This window comes from Echinops telfairi, unplaced genomic scaffold (assembly GCF_000313985.2).
Source record: "Echinops telfairi isolate 266 unplaced genomic scaffold, ASM31398v2 ScPeMD7_23;HRSCAF=83, whole genome shotgun sequence".
NCBI lineage: Eukaryota > Metazoa > Chordata > Mammalia > Afrosoricida > Tenrecidae > Echinops > Echinops telfairi.
In genome coordinates, this window is record NW_022103920.1 from 47,061 (window position 1) to 56,475 (window position 9,415).

A 9,415-nucleotide genomic window follows, 5' to 3' on the forward strand; every position below is an offset into this window, starting at 1 on the left:
CCACCACCTGGACTGGCGGAAGCCGTTTCCGACCCTTTGTCCCTATGGAGGACGCCGTCCTGGAGCCGCGTGGCCGGCCCCTCGGCCGCGGTTTAAGTTCAAAACTGGGCAGTGTGCCTGCAGCCCGGGCATCTCGGTTCTACTGGCGCCCAAGTAGAGGATGGAAACCGTGGACAAGGGAATGCCCTCCCTTCTGGCATTGAGGTCACGGGTGGGGCAGTGGCCGCTGTGGCGCGCGTCATTGCGCTTGGAAACGCCAGGCGGCCGCATGGGGTCCGGGAAGCAGGTGCGAGCCGAGCCCGGCCCGGGGCCGGCAGGTGCGGCCGCTTTCCAGGGGCGCCTCTGGTTTCCGGGCGAGGGCAATGCCCTGCGCAAAGGCTTGTTAACAAAGCCGATCTTCCCACAACCGTGCCTAAAGCACTTTAAGATCTGTTGCATAAAGAGGAGTTTTGACGAATATTAAAAAATGTAATAGTTCCACCTCCTAGAGTAAAGGACATGTAGTATTTTGTAGTATCCTGGTGGTTTTCCTATACTAATCTGACGTCATTGGAGTATCCCCGAATTTTGTCTTTTTTTACATACCCAAACCAAACTCACTACCATATAGTCAATGTTGACTCAAGAAGACACCCTGTGGGTTTCTGAGGCTGGAACTGTTTCTGGGAGTAGTGTAGCCTGGTCTTCCTCCCCCAAGAGCTGCTGGTAGTTTTAAACTGCAGACCATGAGGATCACAGCCCAATGCATAACCACTGCACCACCAGGGTTCCCAATTTTCACAATTGCATGCAGTACTATACATTTTCTTCTCTCTTATTAGGTAGCCATTTATAACATGCTTCTTAAGGGCTGCCGGACCTGTCTATCTCATAAGTTGACAAATAGGGTTGTTAATAAACTTCACATTTTTCTAGTCATCTTTTATTGCATAATGTCTGTTAAAAATTATAGAAGGGAAGAGCTAAAAGGTCAAAGGTAAATTAATAATTAAATGTTTTATAAATTATTTGCCAGAAGAACTTATTATTTATCCTTCACACACTTTTTTATTTTTTACAAATTTAACTTAAAATAGTTGTTTCTCTTTCTTTTGATTTACACTTCTTTGATGGATACACGTGGGTGGATTTTTTTTTCAAATATTTGTTGGCCTCTCTTGTGAATTTGTTTATGTCCCTTTGCACTTTGCTATTTGCACAGTTTTGAAAGTTGGGAAATTGGTTTTATTTCACATGGGGTCAATCCTTATAAGTAATTAACCCTTTGTCAAGTATGTTGCAAAAACATTTCTTCCACTTATACTTCCAAGTTTCATGTGAGAACATTTTGTTTTCATGTAGTAAGTAAAACCTGTGAGTTTTTTCTTTATTATTTCTGTCTTTTGTGTTAGGTTCAAAGTGGTCCCTCCCATTCTGAAATTATGCTCTGTGTTTGTAATATTGTCACAGAAAATAAGTTTTCATTTCTAGTAATTAAAGCACCTCCTCTGCACACAGGTTCGTTTGTTTCCAAACGTTCTTGGCTGAAATCACTCCTTTTCCCAAATGAACTTTAGAATTTTGGGTTAATATTTTAAAAACCTGATTGGCATTTGGAGTGTTTGATGATTCATGACATTCCATGAGTCTTAATCCATCTCACAGTCAAGTTTTCTATTTATAGATTCAGTGTACAGCTTTTATACATTTCACACAAGAAAGTCCACAAGTATAGAAAAGCCACCTCTGCCAGATGACACTGTTCTTGTACTAGCATATTGTAGACCCTATGTCCAGGCTTGGTGGTTACTGAAGATAGATTTTTTTCACCATCAGGACAATAAGAAGATACTTGTGGTAGTCACCTAATCTGGTGTCAATTTAAGGATTAAGAGTGTAGGGGTGGAGTCTAGGCTGTCAATCTGGAGATAGCCCATGAGACTTCAGTGTGGGCATGGCCTTCTGAGAATTCTGGGAAATCTGGTACTTCTTCCTTGGAGGCGGAAGACACCTCTCTCTCTCTGTGCTACTCCCTGGGAGACACTGCAGAAGACAAGCCACATGGACGCAACCCGAAGTCGGAAGCCAGAGAAGCCACAGAGAGACCCCTGCCAGCACTAAGATGCTTACAACGCCACTGGACCCAAAGACATTCAACCCACTGGCTTGTGATCGTCCTGCATTTGGCTTCATTGCATGTGTTTCGTGAATCTGAAGAGGACTTTATAGATTGGTATCGGACATATGGGCTAATATCAGACTTATGGTCTTGGACTGCACTGGGTTGGGATGTTTTCTCATGTTCAATTCCTCTTGTATATAAATCTCTTTCTTATACACATATGTATGTCCATGGGTTTGTTTCTCTAGTCTATCCAGACTAACACAATGCTACAGTTTTTATCTAAATAATAAGAGTGAACATTTAAAAACTAAACTCACTACCATTGAGTCAATTCACACTCAGAGGACTTCTAAGACTATAAATCTTTCCAGGAACAACCAGTCTCATTTTCTTATTTGGGAATTCATTGCTATCGAGTTGGTGGAACAGCATCCTTGGATTTTGAGACTTTAAATCTTTATGGGAGTAGACAGACTCATCTTCCTCCCATGAACTGGCCAGGGGGCTCAAACCATTGACTTTATGGTGAGCAGCTCAGTACATGGCCCACTATACCACCAGGGAGGGTGACAATCTCCATACCTATTTTGTCCTCTAACAACCCTATGAAAAACTACTATTCCGGCCCTCCATTTATAAATGAGACAATTGAAGCTCAGCTGACAGATAGGAACCTACTCACTGTGAAGGTCGAGGTGTCTTTCTTAACCACTAAAGTGATCTCACTGCCATCTAGCTGCCTCTGACTCATAGCTGCCCTACAGGACAGAGTAGAATTGTGCCTGTGGGGAACAGAAAGTCTCATTTTTCTCCCTCAGAGCTCTGATGGATCTGAGGTTAGCAGTCCTGCACATAACTCCCTATGCCACCAGGACTTAGTGCTGTGGCTGGCACAGAGTAGGCACAAAATGAGTACATGCATCCTAGTGCTGCTTGACTCCTACAGCCACACCCAAGCCCTCAGAGGGAATGTCTTCTTAGACTTTCAGTCACTTCATGTCATCCATGGTCGATCTCTTCTCAGAAAGACTCTTTGCTTAAATGAGACCCTAAACTACTCCCTCACACCAACCTCCATTGGATGACACACATCTTCTAGCCTAGTCACAAGTTAACCATCTGCCGTCACTTCCTCTTCTGGCATACCCAGAGAACATGAGTGGCAAAGGAGTTTGGGTGACGGAAGAGAAGAATTCCTGAGTCTCTACTAGTCAGAAAGGAGAAGCCTTGGCATCTGAGACTTAACTCTTCAGTATGTCCTAGAGATGGGCGTAAGAGGCTGCTAATGGCCTGGCTCAGTGGAGATGGTCTCAGTGTCTGCTGTTTGCTGGTGAAATATTCAGGCCCCACTGGACAGCAAACATGTGTAGGGTTCATTCCATTTTCCCTCCAATCGTACCTGGGCTCAGCTGTTGGATTAGGCAGCAAAGCAAGTGGGCAGACGAAGAGCTGGGGAAACGTGTCCCAGAAGAAACATCAAATTGCATTATTGGGGGCAGCCCTGCGTCTGGAAGAGGGAAAACCACACCCACCTCTCACCGATACATGTTATGTCCCAGCCCTCTCACTGGACACCAGGGGGTGACTGCTCATTCCCCAACAAGTGTTTGTCAGTGCCCAGCATCAGCCAGGCACTGTGCCTGGTGCCAGGCCTCTTCAGAGGACCAGCTGGAAAGGGTCCCCGTCACTTTTTCACTGTGTGAAAGGACAATGAGTAATACTTAGGCCTGGTTTAACTATGGCAGTATCTTTTGGGTTGGTAATTAATATGAAATAACTGTTGATAATTTCTGAATGGATGACTGTTGAAAAGCTGGAGGATCTTAAGGGGAAAGAGGAACATTTCACGCTAATGGAGCTTAACTATGGTCGACACCTTCAAACAGCACTCCTAAGGCAGGTAAGAACTAGATACTGACTAAAAATGTAAGACACAGAAATAGTTAATTTCCTGGTGTTTGCAGACAGATGTGGGAGATGGCAGAAAGCCCACATCACAGTGACTTGGATGAAGTACGAGTCCGTGGCATGTGCTCCCACCAGCAACAACCTGGTTACAAACACTACCAAGGCCCCACCTTCTGCCCCCCCCCCCCCCAGTTTCCAGACATCTGACCAAGGCAGCCACAGCACAAGCTGAAGGAGGACATCTAATTTCTTGAGGTTTGCATTATGGGTGAAAGGAGCGCTTGCTGGGTCATGTGGAAGTCCTTCATGAAAAATCTCAAGTGCAATGCATTCTGCAGTCCTCAAACTATCATTAAATGCATAAAGCATGCCTTATGCCTGGGCAGCACAAATGCTGTAAGAGGAGCCTAATTGAAGAACCTCAAACGTCAGTCATCAGAACTGCTACACAAGACACTGCTTTGCTGTGTCTCTATTTCCCGCAGTCTGTTTTCCTCAAAGCCAGAGAGCGTTGCTGTTGGAGGCGCCCTCAGGACCCTGGGCCTGCGCCACCGACGCAGCGGTTGCTCTGCTGGGGCAGCTGGGGGAGCCGTCGAGGGCCTTCCTCTTTGTTGTTTTCTAAACTAACAGCACTAAAATCCTTCTATGAACTTTATTTATTTACTTAACAGTTTTGTTAGCACTTCCTCCACATGTCATGCCATTCAATCATATCAAGAAGAGTTGTCGAGTTGTCACCAGAGTCAATTCTAGAACATTTTCTTCTTCGTGGTACTCATCATTATTCATGTAATTTTTTTCTTTTTTTGTAATTTTTATTTTCTAATGTGGCAAAAATATACACAACAAAACATTCTCCAACTCCACAACTCCTACTTGTATAATTCAGTGCTATTGCTTATGATCTTCATGTTGTACAGCCATTTTTAATATCCTTTTCCAAATTATTCCATCCCCATTGACATAAACTCAATGCCCCCTAAGCATCCCATTCTCTTTTGATGACCCTCTACCAAGCATGATGTCCTTCTCCAGGGACAAAAGAGTATCATTGGCAAGAACAGGTACCAGGTAGGTGTCTCAGATTCCCTACAGAGAAGAATAGCAATCCTGGATAGTCATACCCTGGTGGGTGGTCTTACCTGGCCCTGCTCACCCTACCACTGCTACCACCTGGCCCAGCCAGTTTCCCTCCCCTGAACCCTGTAGAACACCACACATGTTTCCTGCTTCCGCTCAGGCTCATAAAGCTCAGTCTCTAAACAGAATCAGATCAGATTTCTGAGAATGGCTTCCCATTACCTTCTGAATAACATTCTCGGCTGGCGTGATCTGTAGCTTCCCTGGCCTGACCTCCCTGCCTCTGCTGCCTCCCGTCCCACTTGCCTGAATGCACGTGGCTCCTCACTTCTCTGATGAACTCTGAAACAGCTTCTTCCTGTGTGGGCTTCCAAAGGCTGCTGTAACCGCTTACCACACAGGGGCGGCTTAAAAGGGTGCACATTTATCACAATTACAAAGGCCAGGAGTCAGCTTCCTTGAGCCAAAACCAGAATGGTGGCAGGGGCTGTAGGAGGAATTCCGTTTCCTTGCCTTTTCTCAGTCCCGGAGCTAGATTCCTTGGTTCCTTGATCCTTGGTTCCTTCCTCCATCTTCAAAGACAGCAGTGCACTGCATTCTGTCTCTGCTGTAGTCAAATCTCCCTGTTTCTCACGACACTTGTGAGTACATTTATGAATCACCCAGCTGGATAACAGAGGATAATTTCCCCATCTCCGATGTCTTCATTGAATCCCACCTGCAAAGTCCTTTTGCCATTTGTGAGGGAGCACCCACAGGACCTGAGCGTCCAGGCCAGATCTTTATGGAGCATGCTCTATTATCTTCTTTCCTCTCGCTTTCTTCGTTTGTACTCATAAAAAGGGTCATATACGTGAAATCATTCCTTCATTCACTTAGATAGTGGTGGTCTAGTTGCCCACTACAATATCAGTCACGTAAAGAGAGGGGTTTGACCTATTTTTTATACCACCATACAGCCAGTCCATAGAAAAGTCTTGACCCATGATACATAGTTAGTATTTATGAGCCAAATTAATGAATAAATGTAAGAGTTAAATTCCAGCTACTTTGATTAGCCCACACTGAATTCTTAGACAATGCCAAATTCTCCAAGCAGCACTCGGCAAATTATCTAGCTAAGAAATTTCAGACAGTATTCCTCTGACTACTATTTATTAAACAAGTGGTGGGAGTTTGATTAAACTTTTATTGAGAAAAAGTACCATTTTATATTAGATAAAAATTCAAACCAGTATGTGAGTGAAGAAAAACACTCTAGACTTGGAAGAAAACCCGAGTCAATAACTCTGCTCCTGGGTCGAATAAAGGGAGGGCCCTGGTTGGAATAAGTGTGTCATTCTCTAGCTATAGAAAGTTTGATCCCAGACCGAGTGGCTGCAGTACACCTCTGCCTTTAGAGAGGCTGAGGTGGCCACCAGATCCACACTCAGTGGGAGGAGGTGTGCCACTACTGGTGACAATGTTGCCAGCGAACCTCATGGTCATAGGGCCATAAATTTCCCAACAAGTGAAAAGTTGCAACAAAGTATGTTGGTGTCTCACCCAAGGGTGCAAGTGTTCAACTTACTTTGCCGAGGAAGTGGAATTGTGTCCCCTTAGACATCAGGGCTTGGTAAATGCTTCAGTGCTGCCGGAGACCAGCTCCGGCGTGTTCCTCACAGAAAGCTGAAGTTGGGTGAGTGGTCTTGAGAAAAAAGAGAATATAGAAAAGTAGGGTTCAGGAGGACCAAAGAAACATTCTGAAGCGTGAATGTATGCAATGGCACTTTATTAAAAGCTGTGTTTTCCTTTATAGCCCATTTCTTGGCTCCTTCTGGGATAACAGCCAAGTCCATCAACCAAAACACCTGGACTTTGCAGCCACGTCCTTGCAAGTCAAGGTTAAGCAAAATAGTTTGTTCTAAAATATCTTAGCAGATCCAAGAAGCCAAGTTATTTTGCTAAATACAGAAGTTCATTTATAGTTCATACAGCTCCCATGAGAACGTTTAACTAAGGGTGAAGTCCCACTCTTTATACCCGTTAGGCCGGTTAGGATAGGGTTTCACCCTCTCCCTTCCCTAAGACCACGGGGAAGAAATGCGAAATCACCCTACACAGTGCCATGTGGGTCTCCACTCTGACTTGCCATCTGGGCATAACTTCTTCACACTAATTCACGAGATGGGTTCAGAAGCCAGTGAGTATCAGCTAGTGGTTGGTCATCTTCTGAAAACTAAATTTGGTGTGAAAATGCGAAGAAAGTATAAATAAAATATCGGTGGAGTCCTTGTAATTTAGCAGAAGCAGGTGTATTTTCAAGTGTTTGGTTTCCTGTGGGTGGTACATGCTGTTGTTTGTGAAAGCAATCTGTATATATTTACCAAATAGCTAAAAGAGTACCTCTAATTTTAGCTCATTCCTACCCAAATGCCTTCCAGATAAAACCACTTCGGTAACTTGGAGGAATCAGAGTGTAAATCAAGCATCCTGATTTCAATTTTGGGCCCTGTGTCTTGTCTCCAGAACTAAATCTGTGCCACAGTTAAACCCAATGCCCTCAGAGTTGGCTGGTGAGGTCTCAGGACTGATTTGCCTTTTCTTTCTTAAAGCACAAGGGGAATTGTCTCTTAACAGGAGTTAAGAAAGCTAATTTTTTGGATGTTAGAAATGACAACAGAACAGTTAGAAGTATATTTAACTGCTATATACTAACAATATTGAAATACTACTTTCAACAAATAATATACTCAATAAAATTTATTTAAATAAGAATACTTGAACATACTTTTTAAAATGCTTAATTTCCCAGTCTCTAGACTATTCTTATGAATCTTTCTATCAGCTGAAATGGTTCTGCATTGGTATAAAGTTCTAACAAATTTGCACATGGGAAATAAGACAACGCAAAAATTTGGAATGGCTTTTAAGTCCAGATGGAGTTCAGACAAGAGCTGACAGATGTGATGAAATGAGTTTCTCTATGTGCCCTTTTTCACCACTTGTCTGTCAGTTTGTTGCACTGTGGTGGTTTGTGTGGCGCTGTGATGCTGGAAGCTATGTCACTGGTATTTCAAATGCCTGCACGGTCACCCAGAGGGAACAGGTTGCAGCAGAGCTTCCAGACTAAGAACAGACAACAAAGAAGGAATCTGCTCCCCACTTCAGAGGAAGTAGCTGCTGAAAACCTTGTGCATAACTTCAAAACATTGTCTATACTGAGGGTCTAGTGAATGGAAGCAGAACATCGTCTAAGAGGCTGCTGGAGGATGGGCCCCCCAGCTCAGAGGGCACTGACTGGACTCGGGAGGAGCTGCTTTCTCAGAGTGGAGCCCACCATGGTGATGGCAGTCGGGTAAGGTCTGTGGAACTAGAGCCTTTGGGATCGTCATTTGCAAAAATCAGTTAATGATTGTAACTTGGAATGTGCAAAGTATGAACCTAGGAAAATTGGAAGTAGTCAAAAATGAAATGGAATGCATGAAGATCCAAATCCTAGGCATTAGTGAGCTGAAATGGACTAGTATGGGCCATTTTGAATCAGAGAACCATATGGTGAAAGAATTAAAGAAAAAAATCAAGCCTCGAGGTGCAAGATTGAAAGATTCTATGAACAAAATATTGAATGATGCAGGAAGCATCAAAAGAAGATAGAGAGACTACAGAGTCACTGTACCAAGTAGAGCTAGTCGACATTGCACCATTTCAGGAGGCGGCATCTGAGTAAAAACCAGCGGTGCTGCAAGAAGTCCAAGCTTCACTGCAAGCATTAGCCAAAAACAAGGCTCTAGGAATTGGCGAAATACTACCACATATACTCGTGTATAAGCCGAGTTTTTCCAGCACATTTTTAATGCCGTTTTTGTGGTAACATTAGGTGTCTCGGCTGATGTCTGGGTCGGCTTATACTTGAGTATATAATTGAAACGTTTCAATAAGCTGATGAAGCACTCGAAGCACTTATTTCTCTATGACTGGAAATTTAGAAGGTAGATATTTACTTGTCCAACTGACTGGAAGAAATCCCTGTTTGTGCCCATTCCAAAGAAATGTGATCCAATAGAATGCTCAAATTCTAGAACACTTTCATTAGTATCACATGCAAGAAAAATTTTGTTTAAGATCATCCAACAACAGTCACAGCAATATATGGATAAGGAGCAGTTGTGCCACTAGAACAAGGAAATACTACATGCTTTAAATCAGGAAATGTGTATGCAACAGGGTCACATCTTCTCACCATACTTATTCACTCTGCGTGCTGAGCAAATCAGCAGAGAAGCCGTGGCTTCAGGACTGGAGGAAGGCTTCTTAACAACCTGTGATGTGCAGATGGCACAC

The 9,415-nt window shown here is 43.7% G+C and overlaps 1 protein-coding gene across 3 annotated transcripts in view; it reads right to left on the reverse strand.

Annotated features, from left to right (window-relative positions):
• Positions 1-7,176, reverse strand: part of REPIN1 (replication initiator 1) — a 12,009-nt gene extending 4,833 nt beyond the window's left edge. For all 3 annotated transcript variants that reach the window (XM_030885292.2, XM_045288629.1, XM_004713929.2), the window contains exon 1: positions 6,663-7,176. The gene's annotated coding sequence lies outside the window, so the exon portion shown is untranslated. The remainder of the gene's footprint in view (positions 1-6,662) is intronic.
• Positions 7,177-9,415: the final 2,239 nt, after the last annotated feature.